Genomic DNA, 16,830 nt, shown 5'->3' on the forward strand with positions numbered 1-16,830 from the left:
TGTTACTCAGACATCGCTTCCACGGGGCTCAGACTTTGATGGTGTGTTTGCTGTTCCCTGCAATGTCCATGTTCCACTTGCTCAGGGATCTTTTATCCTCAGACCGGGTCATTGAGGCTGAGTGTGTGCATCAGTCACAAGGTCTCATCTTCCATCTCTCCAGCTCGCTTCACACAGAAGCCCAACAGCCCCACGCTCGCTTCAGCAGCCTCCTTGTTCTGGGTAAGGAGCCTCAGAAACGCTGCCCTGAGGACGCCTTCCCTGTGAAGACATTTCCTAATCAATCCTGTGGCAGATTTGTCCAATTCCTTCTGATCTCCTCCCCACAGACAACTATCCCAGCACCTTCAGTACAATTATTAAGCTTATTTATATATTTGGCTCCCCCTAGTGGAATGTCTGCTTATTGCGAGCAAAAGACCATGTCTCACTAGTCAGTATCCCTAATGGCCTAACATAGCACCTGGCATGTAGTAGGTTTCCAGTAAATATTTGCTGGCTGGCTGAGTGCCTCTTAAGTGACGGGGACAATAGTGTAGATGGATCATAAAGCCCTCCTACAACTCAAGAAGCTGCTTACAACCTAGACTCAACCTACAGTGGTATCAGTAGCATCACTGTCCGTACAGGACAGAAACTTGCCTGATTTTTGCACTAGCCTGTCTCCCATTCTATTGGTCAGGCAAAGATTCTAGGCAAATGTTTATAAATTCCCTAAGGATTTTGTTTCAAGGAATACTGCTGGGTAGTAATACATTTTCCTGTTCCAGAATTCCTGGAAATATCTTAAATCATAAAGAATAAACACTGTCACCAGTGTTTTACTATGATTTCAGTAGTCAGAAAATACAATGGCATACGCATGACCAGCATGAGAGGTGTAGGATTTCAGGCCACATGTAAAGCCTGCAGGTGTATGTTGCCTCTAATTCAGGACATTAGCTCTTCAATGAAGGTCTTTAGTGAGCAGCCAGAACTCGAGCTTGTCTACCAGTTGTTCCCTCTACTGCTACTATCTAGTCTCCCAGGAGAATCCTGCTACAGGAGCTGCCCTCCTAGGAGTTATGGGTCATATTGGTGTCATGGGACCTGCGGTTCCACAACTGCAAATCTCCAATTCTAGAAAGCCCAGGGAGGAGAAGTAAACCCATTTGGTTGGAGGCTGTCATCTCTCCTCTCCCACCTCCCTTGCTTTTTATATCCCCCGAAAGGTCATTTCCTGAGCCCTTAGGGCCTCCAGGAACTCCGGCCCTCCTGGGCCCCCTCCCGTTCTACGGCACAGTGAGGTTTTACCTTTATAGCTATTTTGGTGTCCCTTCTCTGGAGTCCTTGGCACTTTACGAGGCAGTCCGTCATGAAGGCTACAGATCCTCTTCTTGAGGAAGTTCATTCTAATCACTGAAGTATGCAGCAAATCCATACATGAAGTACACTAAGCTATAAAGGGAAAGTGTGTTAGATTCACATCCAGATCTGATCAACTAAAGTCTTACAGTATCTTGATCTGACTTTCAGTGAGTCTGGTATACTTAACAAAACTATTCTATGCTCCTAGATTCTCCCCGACACTGCCTCCCTGAGGCTGGTGGAAAGAGGAGGCAACCTCCCTGCGCCACCCCCAACCCACACAATTCCCTCTGCTATGATCTGCTATTAGCTGTGCAGTTGCTCCCCCCAAAGCAGGAGATAATCAATACTTTCATGTCCATGACCATGCTAGTACCATGGGCCCACGGGAGCTCTAGGACATAATTCCACACCTTAGAGAGCTTGTTACATTATATATAATAAACTCATCTTCCTGGCAATAAGAGGGTAGATAGAACCAGTGATGTACTTAAACCAGCGCATGCCAGTTCATGCCAGCCAACCATTAAATGTTTAGGAAAGTTGTGAGCCAGTTGTTACACTGTTGAAAATATGAAATTGGCCATGGTGGGAGTATTTATACCACAGAGATTGACAAATACTATACATCAGAGCTCTAGAGAACTGATTGTCAAACATCTACCAACACACAACTGGGTGTACTTATCTTATTCCTAGTCATCCCTCATCAGTATCTTGGAAGCGAGTGTAGAAAGCTTGCAACTTTCAGAAAACTTTTAAAAAGTAGAGAAGTACCCCTAGAAGAAAGCTTAGGAAAGACGCTCTTTGATATTGATCTGGGCAATGATTTTTTGGATATACCAAAAGCACAAACAACAGAAGCAAAAAAATCAACAAATGGGGGGACTATATCAAGCTCAAAAGCTTCTTCACAGCAAAAGAAACAATTAACAAAGTGGAAAAGACAACCTGCGGAATGAAAGAAAATTTTTGCAAACCATACATTAGATAAAGGATCAATATCCAAAATATATTTTTAAAACTCCATACAACTCAATAACCAAAAACAATCCAATTTTTAGATGGGCAGAGAACTAAACAGACATTTTTCCAAAGAGGACACATCACAGTGGCCAACAGGCATGTGAAAAGATGCTCAACGTTACTAAGCATCAGGGAAACACAAATCAAAACCACAATGAGATTCACCTTGCTGATTAGAATGACTATAATCAAGAAGACAAGAGACAAGAGGTGCTGACAAGGATGTGATGAAAAGGGAACCATTATACCCTGTAGGAATGTAAATTTACGCAGCCACTATGGAAAACATGGCATTTCCTCAAAAAATTAAAAATAGAACTACCACAAGACCCAGCAATTCACCTCAAAGTATATATTCAAAGGAAATGAAAAGAGGATTTCAAAGCAATATATGCACTCCTATGTTTATTGCAGCATTATATTCACAATAGCTAAGATACACAAACAACCTAAATGCCCAACAGATGAGTGGATAAAAAAGATGTGGCATAGACTATAATTCAATAAAAAAATTAAAAGAAAAAAAAGATGTGGCACACATACACAATAGAATATTATTGCAGCATGAGAAAGGACATCCTGCCTTTTGCAATAACATGAGTGGACCTTGAGCATATTATGCTGAGATAAAGTCAGACAGAGAAAGACAAATACTGTACAGTATCACTTATATGTGGAATCTAAAAAGTTAAACTTTTGAAAAAAGTTACCAGAGGATGGGGAGTGAGGAGATAAGATTATTATGGTTTAAGGGTACAAACTTTCAATGAGTAGTAAATAAATCATAGAGATCTAATGCACAGTACAGTGAATATACACAATATTGCACTACCATCATCAAACTTGCCAAGAGACTAAAAATTATCCCAACCACTAAAAAGAAATAATTATGTAATGTGACAGAAGTACCAAATATCTCTGCAACGGCAATCACAACATGCAAGTGTGTCAAATTAACACACTGCACACCTTAAATTCACACATTATATGTCAAATAGATTCAATTTTTTAAAAGTGGAGAAGTAGGGAAAGTTGTGAAAATCAGGAAGCCCTTGAGAGAGGCTGGCCAAGTGCTAGATGTACACTGTGGGAATGGTACCCTCTTCCCCAAGTTGCAACGTGGGATTTTTGAATGTTTATACTCAACTTTAGCACAGTGACTTGAATTCCTATTAGAGTTTCATTCAGGTTAGTAGAGTCCTTACTTGAATTTTATTAACACCTTTAGGAGTCTGAGCAAACATCACTCACTCACCAACTAGGATAAATTGATCCTAGGAGTCTGAGCAAACATCACTCACTCACCAACTAGGATAAATTGATCCCACCAACTAGGAGCCTACTCACCTCCTTACTTCGCACTGAGATCAAGGGTCTTGAGGGCATCAGAGGTGTGAGCGGGAAAGAGAAGAGGCATGTCACTGTGGGAAAAAGACCGTGCCTGAGTAGAATCCCACCGGATGAGCGGAGAGCTCTTGGCGCAGGAGGAGGGCTCTGAGAGCATCAGGAGACAGCCCTGGGGCACAGGAGCAGGTGCAGAAAGGGAGGTCAGACTCATTTCACCTCCCCAAAAAGGGAACATGAAGCTCTTCCCTCTCCCCTCCCAGGTTATTACTCCTGTAACTCAGAATGAATTAAAGATACAAACTGCAAAATCTTAAGTTTATAAATTCAACTTAAAAATCTTATTACCCTACTATACTCTAGAAATATCTACTCATTACTCTACAGCACAATTTATAACCACGTCTAAGTTTTTGATTATCTAATCTCATTGGCAAACTTAATTAAATTTACTTAAGCATTTAAAATTGAATTTATAAATTTAATACATTAATCTGTAACATAATAAAATACTACATTAATTTGTAATGTATTATAAATTGAGTATGTTTAAGTTCTACATATAAATTTTTCTCTCATCTCACTGAAAAACCTACCTACATACTTCAGTAACTCTTATAAATGTAACAAACTTACAAATACTGTGAATTATAAGTTATCTTAACCACTTCACTGTTATTTATATATTCAACCAAAGATTCCCATACCTTTTAACTTAAAATTACAGGTCTAAAATCAAACACTCAACTTTACATTTGTCATTCAAATCACAAGTTAATTCCATTCTCTAAAATGCCAAATTCTCTTAAATATATCAAGTACTTTAAATATCACATAGTCAAAGATAATTCCGAAACACCACACAGAAATATTAGGACAATGGGTTCAGCATCTCTATACTTAATTTGAAGTTTTCTCAGGAATAAAAGACCCTTACCCACTAAGGAAACTACACTGTTCAAGAAATTTGGGGTGAACTGAGGTTGTTTATTAGCCAAAGATTTGGGCGAGGATGTAAGATCTGGAGCTGCGGACATGGAAAGGGATTTTTCTCCTGACTCAGGAGGGAGGGTTGAGCCCATCTACAGTCCCAGTGTTATTAGGGACCCCAAGTGTACACCCTCCAAACAGGGTGCCTCATATCCCACTCCCCTAGTTCATGTACGACCCAGTTCTCAAGTTTCTTCACCTCTAGACCAGATTTTTTGGTGCAAGAATCCAAGGTAGCCATAAATTGTGTTTTCTGTGTACAAAAGCTGCCCTCATAGGTAAAAAACAAAACCAACAAAAAACAGCCCAGTGACAACACTAACAGGATTTTTTTTTTATTTTGGAGGAGTCTGGGGAAATGCATCCTCAATTACAAATAAGTGGCTCACAATTGTTCTAGAGCACAGCCCACTTCTACAATGGGGACTGTCACCATATGGAGGGGACTGTCACCAGACAGAAAGGACTGTCACGGGATGGGACTGTCAGTGTATGGAGAGGACTGTCAATGTACAGAGGGGACTGTCATCGGATGGGGTACTGTCACGCTACAGAGGAGACTGTCATCGGACGGAGGGGACTGTCACTGGATGGAGGGGGATGCACTAGCCCCAACTTGGGACCCCGTGTGGGGATGTGGCCTGGAGCACCCCTCTCTCCTTACCATCCCTCAACATTAAACCTTATAAGGATGACTAAGCATGTCTGCTTCAGGGACGCTGGGGATGCACGAATGAGAGCTCCCCTCTCTGAGGGGAGACACCGGACTGAGAAGTAACTGCGGCCTCTTCCTTAGCTTATCAAGAAAGAACGAAAAGCCCTTTCCTCACGTCGCCCACCTCCTCAGCTACAGAGTAGTCATGACTCACACGCTGAACTCAGGTTTGTGAGGAAAACAACTTTAATTCCCACATTTCAGTGCGCTTGTACTCTGAGAGCTCTTTCTGCCAAACTCGGAAGAAACATAGCTTCAGTCTTTCCTGCGGTTCCCACTCATCTCTCAGGACCGACTCAGGCCCAAAGTGCGGGGGGTGGGGCATCTGTCCGCACAAACCCCTCCTGACCTGACCGTGCTCAGCACCCACCCCCACTCCCCGAGGCTACAAGACCACGAAGGGGACCCCAGGTCTGTTTGAACTGGGCAGCCGCCTCCTCCCAGGCGCCCACCTGTGGGGCCGCAGGAAGCCCTACCGCCCCTCCCCTCTTCCCGCTCCCTCATCCTCCCCCCAGCCCCCTTCTTCTGACCAAGAAATCTTGTCTGTTTCCTGTCTTCCTTTACTTGCTCCCCCAAACCCCAAACTTCCTCTAAGAGCTCAGGTGCAGGCCAGCCCTGACAACCCCTCTGAGGTGAGAAGCCGGAGTCCACGCTCTGCCTGAATGAAGGGCCGTGGGGAGGGGCGCACGAGCAGGGGGCGGCCAGCGTCTCGGGGAGCTCCCCCGCCCCGTTCTGCATGACCTCGTCTGCTGGTGACCCCTAGTGTAGGTTCATCTTTGGGTTTCTGGGGCTACCTGAAAAAAACAAATAGCCACCAGGGACACTGGAAAAGTCTGACTTAGTCAAGGAATGAAGCTTGAGTTGCTGGCGGCAGGCGGGGGATAGAGAGGAAGCTGGAGGAGGGGTGCAGAGGAAGAGAGAAGGGGATTCCCGAGGGTTGGTGGGTCCAGAGTGGCTGCGTCTGCCCCACGCCCACACAGCACGAGAAGGTGGAGGGGCACCCGTTGGTGACTGTGTTCAGAGGGGCAGAGGGGCGGGCTCTGGGTAGCCGAGCCTACGCTGGCGCAGAGACCCATAAGGAGCATCACTGCAGCCACCCTGAAAATAGCGCCCCCACGTGGTGGAGGACCAGATCGCCACCAGTGGCTGAAGAGAAACAGAGAGGATGACCACCAAAGATAAGGCTACCGACCTGCTGTTCTGAAGCCATATAACCCCCGGGGCCCTGAATGGAGGGGATGGAGGTGAGGAAGGAGCCCCAATCAGAACTGACAGTGGAGGTCGGCCGAGTGAGAGGGCAGGGGGACAGAGTGAGAGCAGGGGCATCTGCTAAGCCCCAACAAAGGGGAGCAGACAGAAGAAAAGTCAAGGAAGGAAGGAAGGAAGGAAGGAAGGAAGGAAGGAAGGACGGACGGACATGAGGGGCAGGGCCAGAGGGATCTACACTCAGAGAGAACTGGGTCACAGGGAGAGCAGGACCACCTCCAGGACCTGCAGTCCCAACTCCAGAAGGTATTTCTGGTGACACTGTCCATCCCACTCCATTCACCAGAGGCAGAAGCAGGCAGCCCCAGACCCATGTGCAGAAATGGGGAGTCCGCAAAGCGCAGATACCATTCTAACCTAAAACTCCTGCATGTTTGTTGTTTCTACAAGAAGAAAAAGAATAGAAGTTACGGAAGCGTCAAGCAAGCCAATGAGCAATTTAAATGCATTCTGAGAATATTGGCTAAGAGAAGTATGGATGATTAAACAATATAAATAGGAGCAACTGAAATAGAAACAAAACAAACAGCCTTGATTTTAACTCCCAACTCACACCACCAAGTCTGGGCCTCAACTCAGTTTCTTGAGCCACTACAGATTGGACTTGGATTAGTCAGCTCCTACGGTTTCAACTGGTTCTTAAAATTAAAAGATGCCTGTGTTCAGACCAGGCCACATCCTTCATGCTAGAAATTCCACTAATAGCCCGCTGAGCAGAGGGCTCCAGATGGGTGGCTGGGTGGTGGAGCCTGGTGCCAACCCTGCCCTGGAGGGTAGCCCTTGGAAGTCACAGCGCCAGCTCAAAGTACTCTGAAAAAGGGATTCATTTCAATCTTTTATCCAAGCTGTGAACTAGCACACATGGTTTCCCCTCCACAAAGTTTAACTTGCTGAGTACTATCAGATTTATACACTATAAAGCACAACAGGAATCACTGCTGGGACCACATGTGCCCACAAAAAAAGACATGTCCAACTGAGTGTGCACATCTGTTGCCACGTTTCGTGTTTCTGTCTAAATAGTTTTTCATTAATTGCTTGTTTTATATAGCAGCTGCTAGAATAAACAGTAGCAGACATCTAATGTCTAAGGAAAACTTACAGAAGGAAAGTTTTCGTGGAAAATGTTCATTAGTTTATTTTTAATGATTTATCTTCCCAAGTCCATCATGTTCCCACCCCTCTCCCACCAGAATTCTGAGGATCAGGGTTTAAGAACGAATGTCTCGTAAGTCCCTTCCAGCCCTGTGGTTTCTATGATGAGCTCCTAGAATATGAGGACTGTGCACTATTCATCTCCACACCCTACTAGGGGGCCCTCCAAGAAGGGCTGAATTGGAAAAACTCACCACATCAAGCCTAATAGCAGTTAGCTTCAAATTTCTGTCTTTCTCCATAGAATCCATTAGGCGGCAGCAATCCTCTAAAAATACCCCTATTCTGAACAAGCTGCTCTTTGATTAAGACTCCCAAAGTTCATTAAAAGGAAAATTACAACTACTACAACTTATTGAAAATTTATTATACTCCTAGAACTATGCTACTAATAGTTCAGTGCTTAAGAATTCTTATTTACCAAAACATACAACTAAACAAAAAACAAGCACCATATTTCAAACAACCGAAATTTGAATTATTGCAAATTAGGCTCTGAATGAATACTGATGCCTCATTTTCTTTGGGTTTTTTTTTTTTTTTCAGGAAATGCGTAGAAAAGACTTTTTTCTACATCCCTCAACCTAAATTCACATGATAGTCTTCTCCGTGAGCCAAGCAAAGAGCCATTCATCCGTCTGTTCATTATTCATTCATCATTCACTCGCTCATTCATTAATCAAACACCCAATGAGCAATTACCATGTATCAGGCACTGTGCTAAGCACTGTCAGGGATACAAAAAAGTATACAAATCCAGCTGGCTTCAATCCAGGCCTCTGTATGAGTGAAAGCCATTTTCATTTGAATACTGATCATAATTGCAAAAGTGAAATTTAGTTTAGAATTGGATGAACCTTAAAGCTAATCTCCAGATTCCCTTGCCCTTGGACTCTATTTATAAAGCATTGGTCTATTGGAAGAACCCCCTACTCACTTAACCCTGAGACTTCCTAGCTGGGTCCAAAAGAGCCTTGTCCTAAAGATCCCACCAGGAAGAATGATTTTCCAGGGAGCAGAGGGCAGTATGTCCCAGGCCACAACAAGGGCTTGACAGAAGTTGACTGAGTCAAAACTGGGCTTGCACGTTATTGTCATTGTTGGATTTTTTGCTTGGTGTTTTGTTAACTTGAAAAAACATTTAAAACTTGGAAAAGCTCACATAAAAATCTGGATTTACAGTGTTGCTTAAAAAAAGAAAGTCAAAAGCTCTGGACGCACCATCTGCATTCCTGCACAGGAACCTCAGAGATGGCCACGTCCTCCATGCGCCCCAGGTGCTGCTCAGCCCTCTCTTATTCAGTAGGCTCCTGCCCGGCCCTACAGGTGACAGCCTGAGACCCTGGACTTGCCACGTCCGAGGCACTCTGCGAGGCCTGCGGGAGTAGGGAAGGGTCAGACTCCACCCCTCAGGCTGACAACCTGTTAGGGAACTTGTCAACAGTCCCACAGCCAGTGAACAACACAGCCTGGACTCTAATCCAGGTGTCCTAGCAACTTGCCCAACCAGGGCCCCGCAAGAAACAGAAGGCGCCCAAATTCACAATTGAGAAGAGTTTAACAAAGGGGCTATTTAAGAAGGTGGGGGCAGGTTTGGGGAAATCAAGAGATACAGTATCCCTTCCTATGTTCCCTGCCCCATCTCCAAAAGAGGGGAGCTGTTCTTCCCTGCCACCACCGTTGGCTGAACAAGAGGAAAGAACAGTCACCATTCCCAAGGAGGGCAGGGGTGCAGTGAGGGCCGGTGGCCCGCAGGAGCTGCGGCCTGGGGTAGAGGGGCACAGCCCTGCAAAACCCCGCAGGAGGGCCAAGGAAACAATCTCCCTGACTGATTACTCAAACTCAGCCAGAGCTGCTGTGCCAGGGGGTCCGCTGATGCAGAACAGAATGCTCATGCCAGTCCCTCCAGATACACACTGCTGTTGGCAGGTGGGGAATAGGGCCCACTTTTGCCCCAGGACAAAGAGAAGACCCCAGTACACTCCTACCCGACTTTAAGCTCCACCACACAGCCTTCTGCCCCAGGCATCGGACCAAAACAACATACCACCAACAAAGACAGGGAGGAAAAAGACTAACAATAACAGTAATAGGTTGATTTGAGAGCATCCCAGACTCCTCGTACACATTAACTCTGATCCTGACAACAACCCTGCAAGGGGGGTGGGGAGAGAGGGAGGAGGGGGACGCGAGGGAGGATTCTTTCTGTAACTGAGGAAACCGAGGCACAGAATGGCACAAGGACTTGCCAAAGGACACCTACTTTATAAATGGCAGAGGCAAGAACCAAATCCGGTGTCATTGGGTCCATAACCTGAAATGATTATATAGTTATAGAAAATAATCCTCAATTGTGCAGAAAAGAGTTAACATAGCAGGCCTGAGATTACTGTCCTAAAAGCCTGCTTGTAGTTTTGATGACTATCTATGCTAAATGATAAAATTGTTTTGTCTGCATCTCCTACAAGGACTATTTGTTTATTGTTTTATTCTGTTTATATGGTGAATTATATTTTTAGGTATCTCTTAATATTAAATTATACCTTAAAAAAAAAGCCTGTTTACCAAGTTGGCCAGTGGCTGGCACCTGAGAGCCTGGGTTTGGGGAAGGCTGCCTCCATTCTCGGAACTGATAAATGTGGTACATATTGTACAATGTGGCTTATACTGAACAGCTGCTTTTCTTCTGGGCGTCTGGAACTTTGGTACATGCTAGGCAGAGTGCTTACAGGCCCAGCCCCCAGTAAAAACCTGGGTGCTGAACCTCTAATGAGCTTCCCTGGTGGACATTCCACGTGTGTTGTGGCAAGTTCTTGCGGAGGGAATTAAACAGCCTGGGTGACAATTCATGGGGAGGAATCTTGGAAGCTTATGCCGGTTTCCCCAAGATTTTGCCCCGTGCACATTTTTCCTTTGCTGATTCTGCTTTGTATCTGTGGCTATAATAAATCACCACTGTAGCTCAACTGTATGCTGAGTCCTGTGAGTCCCCCAGCAGGTCACTAAATGGGGTGTGGTCTTGGGCACCTCTGCAACATCAGGCACCTCTCACCAGCAGCTGAGTGAGGCCATGGAGCTTGTAAAATACAAATACTAAAGGAAGCGCTATTTTTGCACCATTAGTGAGGAAATAACAGGAAAGAGGGCCCCAACAGTAAAAGCTGAGGCTAATAACCACAAATTGCCTGTAGAGCCAGAGAAGCCAACTCAAAGTGGAGCCCACTGAGATTGGACACATAGGGGCGAGGGGCAGAGACTAAATGGGTGGTTTATTTGGCTAGTCCTGTACCTGGAGAAACTAAAGGTCGAGGCTAAGACTCCCAATGTCTGCTCTATCCTACTTTCACAGGCATAGAGCCCACAATTTTATCTGGAACATAGATGCCCAGGATAAAACTACATCTCCCAGATTTCCTTATAGTTGGGTGTGGTCATATGACTAAGTTCTGGCAAATGGCATGTAAGCAAAAACAAAAAAATCATGGTAGCCCTGGGAACCTTCTTTTAAAGACAGCTGATATTTCCTCTTTATTCTCTCTCCTAGTCTGGAATGTGGATGTAACAGCCAGAGCTCCAGAAGCCATCCTCAACTGAGGAGAAAACTCTGGGAATGGAAGTGTCACAGCAGAGAACAGGATGGGACCGACAGCACACTGGCCCTAAAACTTCTACATCCGGACTTTTTGAAAATAAGAGACAATTTTATCAGTTTATTTGGGGCTTTTCTGTTACTTCCAGTTGAATTTAATTCTCCCTAATACAGAAGATATTCAGGATTAGCAAGTGTTTATGAAGTTATGTATCCAAAACCATAGGATCACCAGATTTTATACCTGAATGATCATTAGAGACCACCTTTTTCAACCTCCTCATTTTACAGTTGGAGAAGCTGAGGTCCAGTCACCCCTGGGATTTGTCTGTTAGGGGCAGAGCTTGGACGAGATCTCAGGTTTGGGGACCTGCAGATCAGGCTTCTCCTTCTCCTGCTGAGAACCACCCCAGTTAGGCCAGGCCAGGCCAGGCCAGATGGGAAGTCTGAAAGCACTCAAACAGGAAGTGCTCGTAGAAAGTATGTGACAAAATTCCTGCGGTCTCCTGGATGCCATCCCCACTTCCTGTTTTGATGAAGACCCAGCAATCTATACCAGAGGATATAGCTCAAGTGGTAGAGCACATGCTTAGCATGCACAGGGTCCTGGGTTCAATCTCCAGTACCTCCATTAAAAGAAATAAATAAACCTAATTGCCCTCCCCCCTGCCAAAAAAATAAAATAATACAGTAAAAATATAAATAAATAAAATATTTTTAAAAGAAAAAAACAGGATTAAACTGTGCAGGTCCACTTGTATGTGGATGTTTTCAATAAATATGTCCCACAGGACTACATGATCTGCGGTTGGTTGAATCCACAGATGAAGAACCACACGATATGCAGGGACAACTATAATGTTACGCTGGATTTTCCACTGTGAGAGAGGGTGAGCACCCCTAATTCCTGTGCTGTTCAAGGGTCAAAGGTACAGAGGCCCTGGTCAACCTCAGGCTTGACAAAAAGCTCACTGGGATCCATCTTGCTTCCCAAAGCACACTTGGCCTTGCTGACATCAAGGGAACTTTTTACTCCTACTGAAAAAAACTGTGGCTGATGCTTTTGGCGTCCATCTGCCTTAACACTCCTCACTCACTGAAGTCAGGCTGCCAGCACCTGCAGCTCTTTGTTTCAGAGCGTCCTCTGGGGCTGAGACCACTTTGTCTATTTATGTAGCAGGCTAGATGTGCAGGCGGATTAAGAGCCCCCAGGAACAGACTCCAACCAGCCCCTCACCTTGGGGGGGCATGCCCTGGAGGCATGTGTTCTGTGTCACCCCTAACAAGATGAAGCTCCAGTTGCCTCAGTGGTAATCACCTTTCCATCCCTGCCTGGGGTTTCTTCACCTCCCAAGTCAACAAGTTTTACTAAATCCTTAACTCAGTGTCTGCTTCTGGATAAACCAACCAGAAGCAGACCTCCCTCCAAACCAGCCCACTCAGATTTCACTTGATCCAGAGCTACGGAATCTGAAGCTTGAATGGATACCCTGTGCTCATGAAAACCCACATACATACTTATGCAGAAATGTCCAACTTCTCTCTGCATCACTCATCCCAAAGACATCCATACGCCTCAGCCTCTTAGCTGGGCTTCACGGCCCCTCCATGAATAGCCCAGAGGTCCAATAATTAAAATGCAAACTAGAATGATGAAGGAATAGTGGTACTGGATCTCATTCATCTTCTTTTTTTCTTATGGAATAAATATTCTCTTATTAAATTTGAATACAAGTCCAGAGTTACGGAGTCTGTGCTATGAATACAGCAAGGGCTCAATAAATGTTTTTGTACCCTGAGCTCCAGAAGTTTGTACCATAGCACCTTATTTTTTCATTATTATTATTCATCTTTTTAACCCCACCCATATTCCACCATCACACCCAGCCCACAGACCTTGGTGAATGCTCATTAAGTATCTGTTCATCAGAGAAGTAATTAGAAGCAGGCAGCCCCTGCTCCACAGCACCCGCCCCCAGTTGCTACTACATCATCTTCCTGGGCACCAGGGCTGAGTCTCTCTTCTCTAATGGTGGAGAAATGGCACTTGTTTTTTTCCAACTATTCTTCTACATCCTCAGGAGCCTGTGCCAGGAACACACTCTCGAAACAGCCTGCTTGTTCATAAGTACATTTCCATTTTAGCAAGCGCAGCTGTCGCTCCTGCTGGAGGGCTGCTGGTCTCACCCTTGCCACCTGCCCAGAGGGAAAATTTAATTCACAGAAACTTAGAGTTCCTCCCAATTCAGGAATCCTCTCAACAGTCTCCCTGACAGTCGCCATCTATGTCATGAATCCATCAAGCGACAGGGAACTCACTAGCTCCTCCAAGCTTTTGACCTGTTAGGCACATGAGGCAGTCTTTACCCTATTGTTGGAAGGTTCTAATTATAACAGTTTTGAACAATCGACATTTGTTAAACACTCACTATTTTCCAGGCACTATTAAAAGTGCTTTACCTACATGAACTCATGTAATCACCACCACGACCCCATGAAATAGCTGCTGTTGTTATCATCCCCACTTCATAGCACAGAGAAGTTAATCATTTGCCCAAAGTCACAGAGCTGGCAATTTAGCAGAAGGAGATTTTAAACCAAGGGAAGCCTCACCGCAGTGTCTTCCTGTATTGCCTTTTTCTTATTTGGGGTAGAAATCTCCCACCAATTAACCTAGCATTTTAGGTCTAGACCCTTGTGAAATTGTGATGAAAGCCAAGGGCCCTCCCCACCTGCTAACATGCGTAAAGACACAAAATTCTGCATACAATTTCAGAGACGCAACCCACCCCAGCCCGTGGCCTGCAGGTTAAGAACCACTGCCAACACTTCAACACAGAATATTTTGCTTTTGCAACTATTTGAAAGTCCTCTGAGGAGCTTTTCTATATCCATTGGTATTCCTCATGTTTCTCCTAAATTAGCCCAGTTCCCTAGGAAAGAATGTTCAACCTCCCTAGTAACCAAAGACAAAATTAAACAATAATGACGTTTAAACAATAATGAGTCCTATTACGTACTTTTAAGACAAACAGCAGTCAAGAAAGACTTGAAAATCATGCACTTGAGGGTTTTACTCATTTGCTGCTGCTAACATCGGACCTGTATCCACTACCTTTAGAAAGAAATTTGGCAACACACAGGAAAGAGTGATGAAAATGCCCACAAGCTTTTGACCTGACAATTCCAATCCCAGGATCTATTCGAAGACAATGATTTAGGTGGCAATAAAAGCCCTATGTGGAAAGATATTTAGAGCAAACTCATCTCTAAGAGAAAAAAGGAAAAACGTAATGCCCAACAAAACAACGGGGAAATTAGAAGTACAGTCATGAACATAACGGTGCATATCGAACAATGGGAAGTGTTATAATAATATTCAGAGAAAAAAGTGCAACAAAGATCATCATGATTGTTGTTAATTATGGAGTGATGGGGCAGGAATGCCCAGGGAGGTCTCCATTAGCTTTTTAGCGCCCCACTCTAAAAGGTGAGATACCAAACTGGGAGAATAAAAGCAGTTCAGAGAGGTGAGAGAGGCCATAAAGGGATCAGAGGAACACTTAAAAGGAAAATAAAATAAAATAAAATAAATATTTCTTTCCCTGCCTCTAAATGCATATGTTGAAATTCTCACCCCCAAAGGTGATAGTATCAGGAGGCAGGGCTTGGAAAGTGTTTGTGTCCTGAGAGTGGGCTCTCATCAACACGATTAGTGCCTAAGAAAGGGCTCCAGGGAGAGCCCAGCCTCTATCACTACATGAGGACCCAGCGAGAAGGTGCCGGCTGTGAGCCAGGAAGAGGGTCCTCGCCAGAAGGCAACCAGAATGGCACCTTGATCTTGGGCTTGGCAGCCTCCAGGGAATACAGTCAACAACTGTGTAATATCTCTGTACAACAACACAGCATAACTAAACTTAGCATGGTGATCAGTTTGAAATGTATAGAAATATCAAATCACTGTGTTGTGTAACAGGAACTAACAGTGTTGCAGGTCAATTATACTTCAAAACAAACAAATGAACTCACAGGAAAAAGAAATCAGATTCGTGGGGTGGGGTGGAGGTAGGGAGAATTGGATGAAGGCAGTCAAATGTACAAACTCCCAGTTTTAAAGTTTTAGAGCAGGCAGATAGCTAGATATGAGCAGAGAAAGGGGGACACAGACCAAATGGCAGGAATTGGGCAGAAAGGAGGGGCACAAGCCAAATGCAGGAAACCATACATCACGTAAGCACCACGGATCCCTGGGCAGAGAAAGAAAAGCAGGAACCTTTGGGCTGATAAGGGACCACAACTTTTGGGGTGATGAGTGGCCTGGAGACAGACAAAGAAAGGTGAGAAAAGGCAGGAATTTCCAGTGTCCGAATGTAACCTTTTGCTCATTCTGCCCTCATTTCAATAACATTAGCCTTGCAGATTACAAGTACCCATCATGCAACGACGCCATGACACTCCTGATCCAGACTAAATAAGGACAAAAATCCCTCCTCCCTTTGGGAAGGTGGAGTTGGAATAATAATCAGGGAATATGAACCCAACCCTTCCTTTCCCAGTGAATATTCCGCCCATTCATTTTTACACCCTACGTAACTAACTTGCCAAAGAAACACAGGGCAGCTGCTCACCTGAGTCTGACCGTTCTCCCCTTGAGAGTGTACTAACCATCCTTTAATAAATTCTCACTTTACTTTTTTTAACCACCACCTCTTATCTCTGAATTCTTTCTGGGGTGGGACAAGAACCTGGAACACCAGTTGCATCCACCGGCAACAGTACTAGGGATGTAATGTACAGCATGATAAATATAATTAACACTGCTGTATATTATATATGAAAGTTGTTAAGAGTCAATCCCTAAGCGTTTTCAATCACAGTAACAAAAAATTTTTTTTCTATTTCTTTAGTTTTGCATCTGTGTGAGATGACAGATGGTTCCCTAAACTTACTGTGATAATCACTTCATGGTGTACGTAAATCAAATCATTACACTGTACACCTTAAACTTACACAGTGCTGTATGTCAACTACATCTCCATAAAACAGGAAGAAAAAGAACTCTAGTCAAGATGCTGTACTTCACATCCCCTTAAATTATTTATTTTCTAACTGGAAGTTTGTGCCTTTTGACCCCCTTCACCAATTCGCCCACCCCTCCTCCGCCCTGGAAACCACCAAATCCACCCCCCTTCTCTTCTCACAGCTCGCTCAGGGGCTGCCCTCAGGTTTGCTCCCGCATGTTACAGGAGCGCCAGCTCCTTCCCAGCTGGGAAGCCAGACAAAGCAGAAGCTTGGGCGGTTTTGAGAGCCCCCAAGCAGCTGACACTTCCTCCCCAGCAGCAACACGCAAGGCCCCAGTGCTTCCGGAGCTGGAGAGCAGGGTGAGAGAAGAGAACAA

General features: G+C 44.7%; 1 long non-coding RNA gene across 1 annotated transcript; it reads right to left on the reverse strand.

Moving 5' to 3' along the window:
• Positions 1 to 4: 4 nt before the first annotated feature.
• LOC123615105 (uncharacterized) lies at positions 5 to 16,571 on the reverse strand. Its single transcript, XR_006722641.2, has 3 exons — positions 3,721 to 16,571; positions 1,294 to 1,437; positions 5 to 261 (listed from the first exon to the last, which is right to left on the reverse strand). It is a non-coding gene; the product is annotated as an uncharacterized LOC123615105 (long non-coding RNA).
• Positions 16,572 to 16,830: the final 259 nt, after the last annotated feature.

This window comes from Camelus bactrianus, chromosome 3 (assembly GCF_048773025.1).
Source record: "Camelus bactrianus isolate YW-2024 breed Bactrian camel chromosome 3, ASM4877302v1, whole genome shotgun sequence".
Lineage (NCBI taxonomy): Eukaryota > Metazoa > Chordata > Mammalia > Artiodactyla > Camelidae > Camelus > Camelus bactrianus.